This window comes from Phyllobates terribilis, unplaced genomic scaffold (assembly GCF_046119375.1).
Source record: "Phyllobates terribilis strain yellow unplaced genomic scaffold, ASM4611937v1 Scaffold_5__5_contigs__length_657084704, whole genome shotgun sequence".
Lineage (NCBI taxonomy): Eukaryota > Metazoa > Chordata > Amphibia > Anura > Dendrobatidae > Phyllobates > Phyllobates terribilis.
In genome coordinates this window covers 46507272-46516900 of record NW_027362765.1, presented here as the reverse complement: position 1 = coordinate 46516900, position 9629 = coordinate 46507272, and the positions used below count along the sequence as shown (strand labels likewise).

General features: G+C 52.8%; 1 protein-coding gene across 1 annotated transcript in view; it reads left to right on the top strand.

The window, feature by feature from the left end:
* Window positions 1-9629, top strand: part of LOC141271890 (uncharacterized) — a 318442-nt gene that overhangs the window by 48895 nt on the left and 259918 nt on the right. The gene's annotated exons all lie outside the window — the stretch shown is intronic.

The window sequence follows — 9629 nt, the reverse complement described above, 5'->3', positions numbered from 1 at the left end:
AGCCGTGTGTGTACGAGGTGTACGGAGCGGAGCCGCGTGTGTACGAGGTGTACGGAGCGGAGCCGCGTGTGTACGAGGTGTACGGAGCGGAGCCGCGTGTGTACGAGGTGTACGGAGCGGAGCCGCGTGTGTACGAGGTGTACGGAGCTGAGCCGCGTGTGTACGAGGTGTACGGAGTGGAGCCGTGTGTACGAGGTGACCGGAGCGGAGCCGCGTGTGTACGAGGTGTACGGAGCTGAGCCGCGTGTGTACGAGGTGTACGGAGCTGAGCCGCGTGTGTACGAGGTGTACGGAGCAGAGCCGCGTGTGTACGAGGTGTACGGAGCAGAGCCGCGTGTGTACGAGGTGTACGGAGCGGAGCCGCGTGTGTACGAGGTGTACGGAGCGGAGCCGCGTGTGTACGAGGTGTACGGAGCGGAGCCGCGTGTGTACGAGGTGTACGGAGCGGAGCCGCGTGTGTACGAGGTGTACGGAGCGGAGCCGCGTGTGTACGAGGTGTACGGAGCGGAGCCGCGTGTGTACGAGGTGTACGGAGCGGAGCCGCGTGTGTACGAGGTGTACGGAGCGGAGCCACGCGTGTACGAGGTGTACGGAGCCAAGCCGCGCGTGTACGAGGTGTACGGAGCCAAGCCGCGCGTGTATGAGGTGTACGGAGCCAAGCTGCGTGTGTACGAGGTGTACGGAGCGGAGCCGCGCGTGTACGAGGCGTACGGAGCAGAGCCGCGCATGTCTACGAGGCGTACGGAGCGGAGCCGCGTGTGTGCAAGGTGTACAGAGCGGAGCCGCGTGTGTGCGAGGTGTATAGAGCGGAGCCGCGTGTGTATGAGGTGTACGAAGCGGAGCCGCATGTGTATGAGGTGTACGGAGCGGAGCCGCATGTGTACGAAGTGTAAGGAGCGGAGCCGCGTGTGTACGAGGTGTACGGAGCGGAGCCGCGTGTGTACGAGGTGTACGGAGCGGAGCCGCGCGTGTACGAGGCGTACGGAGCGGGGCCGCGCATGTGTACGAGGTGTGCGGAGCGGAGCCGCGCATGTGTATGAGGTGTGCGGAGCCGCGCATGTGTGGCGCCCCTGAGGGTTCGACCGCCACAGGGATGCTGCACTTCTCTAATAGAGTGTAGTGTTCCTCCTCTGAGGTAAGGCCAGTGAGATAGTTGTGACCTAACCTTTTGCATCCAACACCACACTTCTCCACCAGAGGGAGCTAGTATGCACTAGGTGCTGCTCCCCTGGTTACAGGGAGACTGGGGAACCAAGAGTGAGGGGAACCAGTTAGTGGGTGAGGGTGGAGGACTTACAAGTTAGTTGCACTTTAAATTTCATATTTAATTCAAAACCATCTTTGATCTTGGTCTTTCGGCTGTTAACTGTGCTGTCAAATACTGTGTGCAATGTGACCTCCCTCCGGGAGCGCAGATCCTGTGTGGGCCTGCACCGGCAAGGGACACAGCCCTCATACCCTGGCCTTGGGACGAGAGGTAGGTTGTAGACAAGGAATGTCTCAACCCGGCCATTGACCAGGATCAAGAAGGCCCGGAGCTTAAGAGTGTGGCTCCACAGCAAATGGATCCCAGGCAGGATGCAGACGGAGCGGTGTACGCCACCTGTCCTCGCCATGCTGATATATTCAGAGGGACTCCGACTGCAAGAGGGGTACCGGCCCCCGACACCCGACCTTGCTGCTCTACGTCCTGGACGGGAAAGCCCGGTTAGGCCCAGAAGATTCCACCGGGTATCGGACGGAGCGGAGCTGCCACCCGTGCCCTTGTTCTGAGAGGAGTTCAGAGGGAGTCCCGGCCTATTTGCACACACACACGGACAGGAAAGGATTCGGTCTGTAGTTCAGGAACACTCTGGTGTAAGGTCGCGACTGAATGCTGGACTTACTCAGAGGTTGTCGGACCCCCGTCTCTGGTGAGCGCAGGACTCCGCGAGGAGCAGGGAGTCGACTTCCTTTGCCATCTAAGTGAGTAAAGCCTTGGAAGTTCACCCCTATGGCCTCCGGACTGTTATTTCTGCGCCACACCGCGGGATGCGGGATCCCTTCTCCTCAACTACTACCCCCTCCATTCTGTCCCTCTGCCCTGAGGCCACGCTCCGCCTGTGGGGAGTAGTAAGAACTTTGGCCACCATACCACCATGCCTCAGCGGACTGCGGTGGCGCTGGTGGCCCTTCACCAGGCACCACAGGTGGCGTAGTCGTTAATCAGCCACTCAACCCGAACAAGCCCACACCATCTCTTTCTAATGTGACGGCCCTGAGCACGGGTCGGGCCCGGGCCACGGCTGCATCCCATCTCTTCATCATAGGGCCCGACACCGAGTCCCCCAACACCCAGGGTAATACACGGGCTTGCAACGGACTGAGACGTCACAAACCTGGCGTAGTCGGCAGGATCGCTTGCCCACAGCAAAAGAAGGAAGTAACCATTGCTACCGGGTACTGTGTGCCTTACACCTTGAACTGTTGTTTTACACTTAAAATGGCGCCCGCCCAACAAGAACAGGCGCCATAATGCTGTGAAAAGACTGTGTTTGAACGCCTCCCATCGTGGGCTGGGCTCCCGCTTGGCGCCAAAAATTTGGACTGCCCCTTCCATCAGAGACTGCCCGCGGGGTAATGCCCGTCAAATCGGATGGGCTGAACGAAGGCGGGCCTGTCAGCATTCCGCCCAGGAACCGCCCCGAAAGAGGAGGAAGAAGAAAAGCAACAAGGTGCGGCCATTGCAGTCGGAGCTTGGCAATCAACAGAGGCAGACATGGACGCCTTTGGGGAGCAAGTCCATGCATCTACTGAACCCGGTTCAGGCCCTTCACCCGGCAGAGAGCAAGGCGGCAGCGTGTTAACACCGGGAGATTTTGCATTTCTCCGGCAGGAGGCTCCGGGACTCTTAAGAAGGCAAAGAGAGGCCCAGGAGGCGGCCACGGCTGCGTGGCCGGAGGAGATGCTGCTGCGTATCCAGGACCGCCGCTAAGGAGTTGAGGTCCCAGGACAAGGCGACGCGGTGATAGAGGTCGAGGGCGGCCCAGCGGCGGGTGAGTGTGCAACCCCTGCCCCGGCTGCAGAGCCTACCGTGACTATCCTGGACCTCATGACGGAGTACCTAATCCCCCACGCGGTCACCTGGGAGCAAGCGTTGGCTCCAGAGCTGCAATCGGCAGCCATGGGTGGGGACCTGTGATGCCGCCCAAACCCTGAATCGGAGGTGCCTGAAACTGCGGAGGAATCCACCGGCTCCAACCCGGACTGGTCCGCGCCTGTAGAGGACCCGCAGCAACCTGTTTTGACCCCGCTACCCGCACCAGCAGTAACCTGGCCCGAGGCTGAGGAGTGGGCCTGGGAAAACCAAGGGGGCGACCTGATGGGTTTCCCCTGGGAGACCCGGGCTGAAGCGCAGAGGAGGAGCCAGTGGTGCAGTGATCAGATCTTTCAGTTCGCACGGAAGCAGCGCTGCGAGCGCCTCGAGGTGCAGGCTAAAGCTGCTAAATCTCGGGCGCGTCAGGAGGAGGCCACCCGTCCCAGTCCCCGATTTGAAGGCCAAGTCGTCCGTTTCCACCATGAGGCGGGGTGGGGGTTCATCCGGTGTCCCCAGTTCCAGGACGATGTGTTCGTCAGCCGGCGAGATGTCGAGCCGCACCTCAAGAAGGGACACCCTGGTCGGAACCTCTTCCCGGGCGACACAGTAACTTTCTCTCGCCACCAGGGGGAGCGAGGGTGGTACGCCCTGGACGTACACAAAGTGTCCGGGAGCGACGCCACCCCGTGCTCAGCCTCAGGGGACCGGCTAGCCTCCGTCGGGAGGAATGAGCCCTTTCCAAGGAGAGAGCCCGAGGTTTAAAGCAGCCCCCGGCTGTTTCTGTTTTTGTTTACAAGTTTAAAAGTTGACTTTTTCTATTATTGCTTAATTTTTTACCCGGTTTCTAGAGACATGTGTCCCTGCGGACTGGCAGTAGACAGACTCTTTAAATTGTATATAGTTTGCATCTCTTTAGGTGGTTTTATACAAAAACGCGGATATTTTCTAGCTCAAAACCTCAGAAGAAAAACATGTCAGGGTGGCTCTCCGGGAGGTCCAACTCGGGATCTTTATGCCCTGCAGCCACCCCAGGGCCAACGTTGGGGGGTTTAGGACAGGTCCCTCGCACTTCTGAACTGACTCTGCGTCCGTGCACTTTAACCTGTCTGTTTGCCAAAATGTCTCTGGAAAAATGCTAGCACTTTTATAATTTTATATTTTTGTATTTTTATACTATATACTTTGTTATGCAACGTTTAAGAAATGTGCCTCCCATAAAGGGATGATAGTTTTCATGTTAATATTAAAAAGAAAATTTCCTGGGTGTTACTTCTTTTGAAGCCTGCGGACGTGCTGTGTTTTACCAGGGGGGAATGTGGCTCCCCTGAGGGTTCGACCGCCACAGGGATGCTGCACTTCTCTAATGGAGTGTAGTGTTCCTTCTCTGAGGTAAGGCCAGTGAGATAGTCGTGACCTAACCTTTTGCATCCAACACCAAACTTCTCCACCAGAGGGAGCTAGTATGCACTAGGTGCTGCTCCCCTGGTTACAGGGAGACTGGGGAACCAAGAGTGAGGGGAACCAGTTAGTGGGTGAGGGTGGAGGACTTACAAGTTAGTTGCACTTTAAATTTCATATTTAATTCAAAGCCATCTTTGATCTTGGTCTTTCGGCTGTTAACTGTGCTGTTAAATACTGTGTGCAAAGTGACCTCCCTCCGGGAGCGCAAATCCTGTGTGGGCCTGCACCGGCAAGGGACACAGCCCTCGTACCCTGACCTTGGGACGAGAGGTAGGTTGTAGACAAGGAATGTCTCAACCCGGCCATTGACCAGGATCAAGAAGGCCCGGAGCTTAAGAGTGTGGCTCCACAGCAAATGGATCCCAGGCAGGATGCAGACGGAGCGGTGTACACCACCTGTCCTCGCCATGCTGATATATTCAGAGGGACTCCGGCTGCAAGAGGGGTACCGACACCCGACCTTGCTACTCTACGTCCTGAACGGGAAAGCCCGGTTAGGCCCAGAGGATCCCACCTGGTATCGGACGGAGCGGAGCTGCCACCCGTGCCCTTGTTCTGAGAGGAGTTCAGAGGGAGTCCCAGCCTATTTGCACACACACACGGACAGGAAAGGATTCGGTCTGTAGTTCAGGAACACTCTGGTGTAAGGTCGCGACTGAATGCTGGATTTACTCGGAGGTTGTCTGACCCCCGTCTCTGGTGAGCGCAGGACTCCGCGAGGAGCAGGGAGTCGACTTCCTTTGCCATCTAAGTGAGTAAAGCCTTGGTAGTTCACCCCTATGGCCTCCGGACTGTTATTTCTGCGCCACACCACGGGATGCGGGATCCCTTCTCCTCAACTACTACCCCCTCCATTCTGTCCCTCTGCCCTGAGGCCACGCTCCGCCTGTGGGGAATAGTAAGAACTTTGGCCGCCATACCACCATTCCTCAGCGGACTGCGGCGGCGCTGGTGGCCCTTCACCAGGGACTGCAGCGGCGCTGGTGGCCCTTCACCAGGCACCACAGGTGGCGTAGTCGTTAATCAGCCACTCAACCCGGACAAGCCCACACCATCTCCTTCTAATGTGACGGCCCTGAGCACGGGTCGGGCCCGGGCCACGGCTGCATCTCATCTCTTCATCATAGGGCCCGAGTCCCCCGACACCGAGTCCCCCAACACCCAGGGTAAAACACGGGCTTGCAACGGACTGAGGCGTCACACATGTACGAGGCTTACGGAGCGGAGCTACGCGTGTACGAGGCGTACGGAGCCGTGCGTGCGAGGCGTACGGAGCGGAGCCGCACATGTGCGAGGCGTACGGGGCGGAGCCGCGCGTGTGCGAGGCGTACGGGGCGGAGTGGCGCGTGTACGAGGTTGTACGGAGTGGAGCGGCACGTGTACAAGGTGGAGCGGCGCGTGTACGGAGCGGAGACGTGCGTGTACGAGGTGTATGGAGCGGAGCTGCGCGTGTTGAGATGTGCGGAGCCGTGCGTTGTGTACAGGTCAGTTGCGTGAGTCTGCACGTTCCGTGTGTATGGGGCAGAGCAGTGCATGTGCACAATATGTATGGGGCGTTGCCATGCAAAAAAAAAATCTCAATTTTTTTTAAACATGAGATGATTTACATTTTTTTTTGTGGGGGTGGCTTAGTAGAAGGGTGTGGTCATTCTTAGCCTATCAAATTTCCTATAATCTACCCCAAAAAGTGCCAAAAATTATTCCCAGCTCCTACAGGAAACAAGTCCATTCCCTGTTGATTGATTTCTCCACAGTCTGGGAATGCCAGTGCAGATGTCTTTATAAACCTGTTCCTGTCGTGTCATGTCCAGGGAAGGAGTGGCGCTCTGGTCTAGTGTATGGGAGACATTGTACGGAATAACTTTGGTGAGGCTGGGGCGCTTACACCTCGGCTCACTGTACATGACTAAGGCATTCTAAGCCTGGACCCTAATGCTCTGTGCTCACAATGAGGATTTGGTGAGTTTTTGATGCTGCAGATTTTCTGCACCCATTAGGTGACATATTTTTATCTCTTTTTGTTGTGTCATGTTATAAATAAAGCTGCTTTGTTTCTCATACTTCCATGTATTTGGCTTTGACAGCACTATAGTGATATAGTCATTTGTCGATTACATGCTTTTTTAATGCATTTTTGCAAAGTTCACACACTGCAAATACAACTGCATTTTTTACCCTGTGGATTTTCTGCATCTAATGCAATTCTATGGAGAAAACTGCAAAAACTCAGAGTTCCAGAAAGAGAAATGTACATGTTTCCGGTTTAAAAAACCCACAGCGCAGGTTATTACACAGTGTACAGAAAAGCCCAGTGTGCATGAGTATTCTATAAATCCCATCCACTTGGCTGGAATTGTAAGACGATGCGTTTTTACAGACGAGAAGGTAAAGATTTAAGGTCTTTGTCAACTACAGGACTCCAATAAAACCAGTGTGTACTCGCCTCTCACAGCAGCGCCATTCCAGCTAGGTCAGCGCCACTGTCCCCAGAGAGTGACGTGACATTGCTGTGTAATGTGCTGCTGTCCCCACTGAGCAACCGCTATTTGCCTGCAGCTCATCAGTATTCCATAAGGGCAGACATCCGCTTTAGCTGGGAGAGAGAGATGAATATGTGCTGAGCTTTATTTTGAAATCACATTCTGGGACATTAATAATAATAATAATAATAAACAAGATGAAAAAACAATAACTACTTAGATGCAGCAGTCAGATTACCAATACACTAGCAGGATGCAACAGACCCCTTGATACAGGCTGGGGCGGCACAGGTGCAACATATTGATGGAGCAAACAATCACAAACCTACCAATTCATGGAGATGGTGGTTGCCTAGTCATTACTACAGGACTGTACGAGAAAGTGATTTAGGCTGGGTGCCCACGTAGCGTTTTTCAAGCGTTTATGCTGCGGAATTTCCGCAGCGGAAACGCTTGTGAAATGCTAGGTAATCCGCACCCCATGGTCCCCAAGGGGATTCCGCATGTTCTATGCACATGCTGCGGATTTTTCCGCAGCGTTTATGCTACGTACAAAAATCCGCAGCATGTCATTTAATTTTGCTGAAGCGCAGCGGAACTCCCGCCATTGACTTGCATTGAGACGCATAGAAACCGCGACTGTACATTTGTACAAGCGGCTTCTATGCGTCTGTATGTGCGGATGGTACCCAGTTCTGGAGGAGAGAAGACTCTCATCCTGACCTGGGTACCATTGTACCTGTAAAAAAAGAATAAAATAACAAATAAAGTTTATACTCACCTTTCCGAAGGCTTCTCTCTGAATGCCGGCATCGCTTGAGGACCTGCGGTGACGTCACAGTCATGTGACCGCAGGCCCTTCTCCGCTCTGTCTCGCGATATGCCGGCAGCCGGGAACCAGCCAGGAAGCAGCGCTGCAGCCACGCCAGGGCATCGGGGGTGAGTATAGCTTTATTTGTTTTAATTTTTACGGTCACACTATATAAATCCATGCCGTTTGCATGGATTTATACAGTGTGACCTAGTTGTCAAGCAGTTTCCAAGTGATGCTATCGCCTGGAAAGCGCTTGTCAATCTGCATGCGGAAACGCATGTGAATCTGCATGTGGATCCGCATGTATTCTGCAGGAAAAACGCATGCACAATCTGCATGCTTTATTCTGCCAGGGAGATGCAGAAATGCTGCAGAAATTTTCTGCTTCATTTCTGCATCGTGGGCACATAGCCTAATACTAAAAGAAACACTAGAGCCTAAAATTAGAGCATTTGGGCACAGTGGCCGGATACTTCAGGCCTGGCCTCCAGCGTGTTAGTATAAGACGGGGTCTTTGTCCCTGGAGCTTCTCTACTCAGCATAATGAGACTCACTGATCTTGTTGATATACAGAGTGTTTGAGTAAAATAGAAACTGCCTAAATACGAGGACCTTGTCTGATCTATATATCATTATATAAAGAACTATGGAGATAGCGCTATTCTTCTATATAAAATATGTGATGTTGCTGTAGCCCTAATATTTCCATACTTGAGGTCTCTGTATAGATAAATTTGAAATGCTGGGTTAAGATTAAGAGAGGTGAGGAGAGAGAAACATTTTATTGGAATGGATAACACCAGATCTTAAAATTGCTGTTGGGAGAAGGCACCCTTCAAATATGAGAGACCTGGAGTTGGCAAAATTAGAGTGGTCCAAAATTCCAGGTGAGAGGTGTAAAAAGCTTGTTGAGGGTTATAGGAAGTGATGGACTCGGTTATTTATTTTAAAGGGTGTGCAACCAATATTAAATTGAGGGTGCCAACAATTTTTGGTCTGCCCATTTTTGGGGTTTTGTGTGAAATTCTATACAATTTGCATAATTGGACATAAACGTGTTTTGTATTAGTTTGTTTGAATGGAAAAAATTTAATCCTTGGAAAATGATGACAACTTTATTGTATTTTATGTATAACAATGATATACACTGCTCAAAAAAATAAAGGGAACACTCAAATAACACATCCTAGATCTGAATGAATAAAATATTCTCATTGAATACTTTGTTCTGTACAAAGTTGAATGTGCTGACAACAAAATCACACAAAAATAATCAATGGAAATCAAATTTATTAACCAATGGAGGCCTGGATTTGGAATCACCCCCAAAATTAAAGTGGAAAAACACACTACAGGCTAATCCAACCATGATGTAATGTCCTTAAAACAAGTCAAAATGAGGCTCAGTATTGTGTGTGGCCTCCACGTGCCTGTATGACCTCCCTACAACACCTGGGCATGCTCCTGATGAGGTGGCGGATGGTCTCCTGTGGGATCTCCTCCCAGACCTGGACTAAAGCATCCGCCAACTCCTGGACAGTCTGTGGTCCAATGTGACGTTGGTGGATGGAGCGAGACATGATGTCCCAGATGTGCTTAATCAGATTCAGGTCTGGGGAACGTGCGGGCCAGTCCATAGCTTCTATGTCTTAATCTTGCAGGAACTGCTGACACACTCCAGCCACATGAGGTCTGGCATTGTCCTGCATTAGGAGGAACCCAGGGCCAACCACACCAGCATATGGTCTCACAAGGGGTCTGAGGATCTCATCTCTGTACCTAATGGCAGTCAGGCTAC